General features: G+C 41.1%; 1 long non-coding RNA gene across 1 annotated transcript in view; it reads left to right on the top strand.

Annotated features, from left to right (window-relative positions):
• The first annotated feature begins 797 nt into the window (after positions 1-797).
• LOC141982665 (uncharacterized) overlaps positions 798-7,440 on the top strand; it is a 69,232-nt gene continuing 62,589 nt past the window's right edge. Inside the window, exon 1 of the long non-coding RNA XR_012638170.1 lies at positions 798-875. This is a non-coding gene — a long non-coding RNA (uncharacterized LOC141982665). The remainder of the gene's footprint in view (positions 876-7,440) is intronic.

Below are 7,440 nucleotides of genomic sequence, written 5' to 3'. Positions count from 1 at the left end.
AGCTAAAATCTTGCAGGCCTCAGCCCACAGTTTCTTGAGTTTCAGCTTTTCTCACTTATGTCTACTACATGGTTCCTCTAAATACTGATCAATCTTATACTTTTATACACATTACCTCTGATTAACATACAATGAATATATATGGTATAACCTATTGATTAATCCTATCACACAAAAAATGGATATTAAACTCAAATCATTGGCTACACAGGAGACAGGAACAGTCATGTATATCATTCTACCACTCAGATCTGAAAGGGGCTGCAATTCCCATATATATATAGCCCTATGGCAACAAACAAGTCCAGCTACTATTAAGACCTCTGAGATGCATACTGTGTGAGAAAGTGCATATGATTTTTATTTTCTTGGCTCTGTCAGAAGCTATTCAGATAGCAGTTTGGGGGGAAATCTTAATCATAAAGAGTTTTACATTCTTTGCAATGACATCATAATAAAATACACACAGTAGACTAATTACAATTTCATCTTTAATTATACTCCAAGTTAGCTGAAACTTATGCCATTATCATTATTTTTCAAATAAATGGCCAAATGCCAGTCACTTACTTATGTTCATTTATATTAATACATTTTCTTCAAACAGCTGGGTAATCTGTTATTATTAGTATGATCTCCTGCTGCTGGACTTCGTCATCCTGTTGGAAGAAATTATCAAAGCAAATGTCTTTTCCCTTTAATGGACAGTGGAGGGTGCTGTTGCATTTGATGTTTACAAAAAACAGGCATGCTTCTGGGCTAATACTTCTATTCTCTCCACGCATCTCATAAATTGTGAGCACACAGACTGCAGCAATGGAAATAATGATCAGATCAAGATGATCCGTCTTTAAATCAGCTAGTTGTAAGACTGGGTGAGTCAATGATATGTTGATGTGAATGTCTGGATTGCGGGGGGAGCAGGGGAATTGATTTTTAACTCCTGCCCTACAATTTGTCAATATACTGAGCATTTACTACTTTCACAGAATATAGGCTGTCATGTAGGGTGCTGGGGTTCTCCTTCGAGGTGCTGAGCAGATGAGTTAAGTATTCATGTACATGTACCATAGGCCCAATTTTCAAACTACAAGTTCGTAACACAGTTAGGCTTGACTAAAATCACTTCTTTAAAAATAATTTTGATAGGAAAAAATGGTTAAAAATAAACCAACATTATCTTTAAATTTTGACAGTTGTGTGAAATTATGGGTGGGTCAAACAACGGAGGATGGTATCAGGCTATAATTATTTAATGACCGTAGATGTTGAGATTCAAAATATTAAAGCTTTATAACCTTTAACGCACAAATTGTTAACATCACATGTTAAAATACATAGAGTAAATACCCTTAAATTCTCTAATACATTCTCAAGCAGCATTTCTTACTTTGCCTATCTGTAAATTTTGGTGGTTATCATTGGAAATATTTTTCGCCTGTTTGTATGTGCTTGGTGAAATCGAAGTTGATTGGCATTTACTGAGGAAAATCTAATCCTTCCAAGCAAACCGTAGTCTATGAATATGGAATATATCAGATAGTAAATTGATTAGATCAGATTTAAAAATTTTATTAAAGCTAATGTTTAAAATCAAGTTTTTACACAGGTTAAGAAGGAAGGTACTGTACATCTGGGGTCAGGCTTGAGTTATGAGAGATTACAAGTATCGGTTACAAGGTTTACAAGATACATACGTAGCACATAACCAGCATAGACCCAGATTGGGGTGCAGGAGTTTTTAAAGAGTCCGTGAATAAGTGATCTTGGGTACACCACCCATAGAAAGTATTTAGAGTCCAAGTCAGTATTGGGGTAGCGAATAGGTACCTGGGTGGGTTGCATCCCTTGGTTCGTCAGGGAAGGAAGGAAGTGAGTTATTTCCCTGACCGGCGGTCTCGTTCGCTTGTCCTAGTACTAACACTGTCCTGTGATGTGCTCTGTGTAGATGTCTCTGGACCACCTGATGGTGTCGGACACCATGAGCTGTCTCATGAGCCGGGCTTAGCACCAACAGACTCCGCATGCTCTCAGCACCAGCTTGTGGGGGTCCCGCACCCCCAGGGCTCTGTGGTGAAATTATGCACATTTCTTTAAAAAAAAAAAAAAAAAGCAGTGGAATACAGCTAACAAAAATAACTTTACTTGAAGCCTCGCTGCAGTGCAACTAGCCTGAACAATGGCAGTAATTATTTTGTCCTTCAGTAGTGCCTTTCATACAAGGATCCTATGTAAAAAGGTTAATTCAGTTTCACTGCTAGAGGTGTAAGTGTATTACTCATCTGTTTCACAGATGAAGAAATTGAAGAGCAAAGAGGTTAAAGGATTTGCCCCTGATCACACAGTGAGATAGTGGCTGAGCAATGAATAAAACTCAGAACTTATCCTTTCCAAAAGGGAAGAAAGGAGGCAGAGCTACGGGCCCACTCCCTCCTCACATATCCTCCAGAGCTGGATAGCCAAGGAGGGTTATTTCTGCATCCTGCAGTGACAGCAGTGCCCAGGAGCTCTGGGAGACCAAGCCACTTGGGTAGTGTCTGTGTGCGAGCCCCTATCTCTTCCTTAATGGCACAACCTGGCCCTTAACAGTGCTTTAAAGGGGCAAAGCTCTGTATTACCAATGTCAGGTATTAGCATCAGATGTAGTTTTCATCTCCCAGCCTCTAAATGAGCATATTTAGTCTTAGAAATGTATTTGTTGCTTTCTCAGTCACTGCTCAACAAAGAAAAAAGTTCTCCCCAAAAAGCAAAATGTTCTAATGTGGTGGGTTTTTTTCACCCAGTCCTGCATGAACTGAGAACTTGAACAGTCTTTTTTTTTTTTTTTTTTTTTTTTTGAAGCTAGTCCCTTCTTTTAATGCCCATGACTTGAATTTAGTGGATGAAGCACAGATCAGATATGAGAACACCTGTGGATCAGCAAGGCAGTTTTATAAAAAAAGTTCCTCTCATCTAGTTTGCTGAGCACTAATTCTGCTTATGGGAAATGTTCCTACCTGTCCTGTACTCAGTTTAATTTCATTTACTCTTAATTCGAATTAGTAAAGGAGCCTGTTTATATATGTCTATAGATTATAAACCTAGGTATATTCATTACTGACAGACGTACATATACTTTATCTTAGAAGTCTGTTTTTCCTTGTCCACCCCTTCTACAGTGTCACTGTATTAGGCCTCTGGTTTTCATTATGCAAAAAGTAAAAAATGGACCATTGTAAGTCTCTCTCCCCTTTTTTATGTGCTGTTCTGTAGCCAGTCTTCCATTCCTTGCCTAACGGCACCAACTACCACAGTGCACTATTCCTGGGGCTTTGGGGAATAAGAGGTGAGAACAGGGGAGTGAGGGGGGGGAAAAAGGTTTGCTTGCCCAAGGCTTGTTAACCTGAGCGCACGCTCTTTCTCAAATTTGTTTTCTCAGCTGGTGGCACAGTGCACTGCCCCAGCACCATCAGTCCAGCAGAGAACAGCTTCATACAAGATCTGAAGGTAGATGTTAAAGAAGTGGTTGGGGCAGGAGTCGAGGGGAGCTTAATAACAGCTTAAAGCCTGAAACTCTGTTTTCTTAGTATATTGAAATATGAACTGTGTAAACACGCTGCATTCCACCTGCTCAAGCATCTGCCAAAGAGCTCACAAATGTTCTTTGCTCTTTTTACATCCTCCCAGTTTGCTAGCCCCTCTGCCGGCCTCCTACACCACTCTGCTGTCCCTGTCCCCTGTCCAACCTCCACAAACACACACTCTTTCCACTGGAAATACGCTTTTCCCAGATCTCCATACACCTGCAGTTGTGTACTTTCTGATCCTCCACTTTCCTAAACTGTGGGCTTTTTGTGTTGTTGGAAAACTGTTGTGTTGGTCTATATTATTACACATATTAATGAGGTAACTATGACTGTAGCATCTGGGCACCTATCCTATAACTTAGAACAAGAGAATACTTAACTTTCCCCAAAGAGGAAGTATAAACTTTGCACCCCCATGCACTACAGCTTGGACCACTCGCCGCATCTCTCAAGGGAATTTCCATCTGAGAGGCAAACTATCAAGGGGCTTCACACTCCTACACTTACTAAAAAGTCTGAACAAAAGTGCATTTTTCCTCATGCTTTAGAAGAGGCCAAGCTCTGCAGGGTTTCCTGTGAGAGCAAATTCTAAAGCTGGGGCCCACCACTCGGAATGCCCTACCACTAACATCCATGAGAGGGGAACTTATAGCTGTAGTGTACCTGTTTGCTATGACACCCGCATTCTCTGGGAGGAGAGGTGACGCTAGATGATAGATAATTAGTTAATCTCCATGAATGTTCTTCAAGCACTTAGAACATTTTAAATGTTACAAAAGTATTTCATCATTAAGAATTTTGCAGAGTAAATTAATGGTAAGTTAGGTACAAGTGATCATGACTGGATCAGATTAATAATGTGCAAGCACAATAAAGTCCATACCAGTAATTATACACACACACACACACATACTTGGTGCTTTAATAGTAATCCGAGTAATTATAGGCCTGTTAGTTTGACATCTGTAGTATGCAAGGTCTTGGAAAAAATTTTGAAGGAGAAGGTAGTTAAGGACATTGAGGTCAATGGTAAATGGGACAAAATACAACATGGTTTTACAAAAGGTAGATCGTGCCAAACCAACCTGATCTCCTTCTTTGAGAAAGTAACAGATTTTTTAGACAAAGGAAACGCAGTGGATCTAATTTACTTAGATTTTAGTAAGGCGTTTGATACCATGCCACATGGGGAATTATTAGTTAAATTGGATAAGATGGGCATCAATAGGAAAATTGAAAGGTGGATAGGGAATTGGTTAAAGGGGAGACTACAGCGAGTCCTACTGAAAGGTGAACTGTCAGGCTGGAGGGAGGTTACCAGTGGAGTTCCTCAAGGATCAGTTTTGGGACCAATCTTATTTAATCTTTTTATTACTGACCTGGGCACAAAAAGTGGGAGTGTGCTAATAAAGTTTGCGGATGATACAAAGCTGGGAGGTATTGCTAATTTAGAGAAGGACAGGGATACCCTACAGGAGGATCTGGATGACCTTGTAAACTGAAGTAATAGGAATAGGATAAAAATAGGATAGTAATAGGAATAGGATGAAATTTAATAGTGAGAAGTGTAAGGTCATGCATTTAGGGATTAATAACAAGAATTTTAGTTATAAGCTAGGGACGCATCAATTAGAAGTAACGGAGGAGGAAAAGGACTTTGGAGTATTGGTTGATCATAGGATGACTATGAGCTGCCAATGTGATATGGCTGTGAAAAAAGCTAATGTGGTCTTGGGATGCATCAGGAGAGGTATTTCCAGTAGGGATAAGGAGGTTTTAGTACTGTTATACAAGGCACTGGTGAGACCTCACCTGGAATACTGTGTGCAGTTCTGGTCTCCCATGTTTAAGAAGGATGAATTCAAACTGGAACAGGTACAGAGAAGGGCTACTAGGATGATCCGAGGAATGGAAAACTTGTCTTATGAAAGGAGACTCAGGGAGCTTGGCTTGTTTAGCCTAACTAAAAGAAGGTTGAGGGGAGATATGATTGCTCTCTCTAAATATATCAGAGGGATAAATACCAGAGAGGGAGAGGAATTATTTAAACTCAGTACCAATGTGGACACAAGAACAAATGGATATAAACTGGCCACTAGGAAATTTAGATTAGAAATTAGACGAAGGTTTCTAACCATCAGAGGAGTGAAGTTTTGGAATAGCCTTCCGAGGGAAGTAGTGGGGGCAAAAGATCTATCTGGCTTTAAGATTAAACTCGATAAGTTTATGGAGGAGATGGTATGATGGGATAACATGGTTTTGGTAATTAAATATTCATGGTAAATAGGCCCAATGGCCTGTGATGGGTTATTAGATGGGGTAAGATCCAAGTTACCCGGGAAAGAATTTTCTGTAGTGTCTGGCTGATGAATCTTGCCCATATGCTCAGGGTTTAGCTGATCGCCATATTTGGGGTCGGGAAGGAATTTTCCTCCAGGGCAGATTGGAAGGCCCTGGAGGTTTTTCGCCTTCCTCTGTAGCATGGGGCACGGGTCACTTGCTGGAGGATTCTCTGCTCCTTGAAGTCTTTAAACTACGATTTGAGGACTTCAATAGCACAGATAGAGGTGTGAGGTTTTTTTGTAGGAGTGGTGGGTGAAATTCTGTGGCCTGCGTTGTGCAGGAGGTCAGACTAGATGATCATAATGGTCCCTTCTGACCTAAATATCTATGAATCTATGAATAGGACCAATTCCACAAAGCTGAAGACAATTATTAGACATATCAGTTGGGAGGAATAATTTAAGCAGAAAAATGGTAATGATAATTAAGAATCATTTAAGAACACCTTACTAGATGCCCCAAAAAGCCACAACTGAGGAAGAGGGCCATACTGGTTAAAAACTGACTTGGTTTAAAGGGCAAGCTGAAAAAATTATATATATAAAACAGATGGAAGAAAGGGGAAGTTGATAGTAATGAATATAAATCCGAAGGTAGGAATTGTAGAAAATTAATAAGGGAAGCAAAGGGACACAAGGAGAAATCTATATCCAGCAGAGTTAAGGACAATATGGAGGAGTTTTAAAGTATATTAGGAATAAAAACAATGGCAATGGTCCATTCTAGTTGGAAATGGTAGAACTAACAATAATAATGCAGAAAAGACAGATGTGTTCAATAAATGTTCTGTATTTGGAGGAAAAACAAATGAGATAATCTCATATGATGATGACCAGTGTTCCCTCTAATTTTTCCCATGTATGTGGGGAATGAATTTTATGTGCACCAATATGGAGGTGATGTCACACGTCACCTCCACATTGGTGCACATAACAAAATTATGTGGCTGGGGTGGGGCCGAGGAGAGATGTGAGAGGGGGCTCAGGGCTGGGGTAGAGGGTTGCAGGGGGGCTGAGGGCTCTGGCTAGGCTTCGGGCTCTGGGGTGGGTCTGGGGATAAGAAGTTTGGGGTAAAAGCTGCCCCAGGGCTATGGTGGGGAGAGAGGACTCCCGCAGCTCACTCTCTCTGCAGCAGCACCTGGGCTGGGGGGAGGAGATATGCCTCTTCCCTGGCCGCAGCAACTCCGGGGCTGGGGCCACAGGTTGGACACCTCTCCCCCGGCTGTAGCAAGTCCGGGCCGGGGTAGGGGTGCCTCTCCCCGCTACGGCAGGTCTGGGGCTGGGAGAGCGATATCTCTCCCCGTTGTAGCCCTGAGCACCTGCGCGGCGCTTAATAGGCTGCTGCGCAGCCGCACAGCTTAGAGGGAACTTAAGTGATAACACTCCTTCCATTCCACTAATATCTCTGGAGGACCTTAAACAAAAACTATTTCAGTTAGACTTTTTTTAAAATCAGCAAATCCAAATAACTTGCATCCAAGAATTCTAAAAACTGGCTAAGGATCTTGCAGGACCATCAGTTCTAACTTTCA

This window comes from Natator depressus, chromosome 2 (assembly GCF_965152275.1).
Source record: "Natator depressus isolate rNatDep1 chromosome 2, rNatDep2.hap1, whole genome shotgun sequence".
Taxonomy (NCBI): domain Eukaryota; kingdom Metazoa; phylum Chordata; order Testudines; family Cheloniidae; genus Natator; species Natator depressus.
This window is presented reverse-complemented; position numbering and strand designations above follow the sequence as displayed.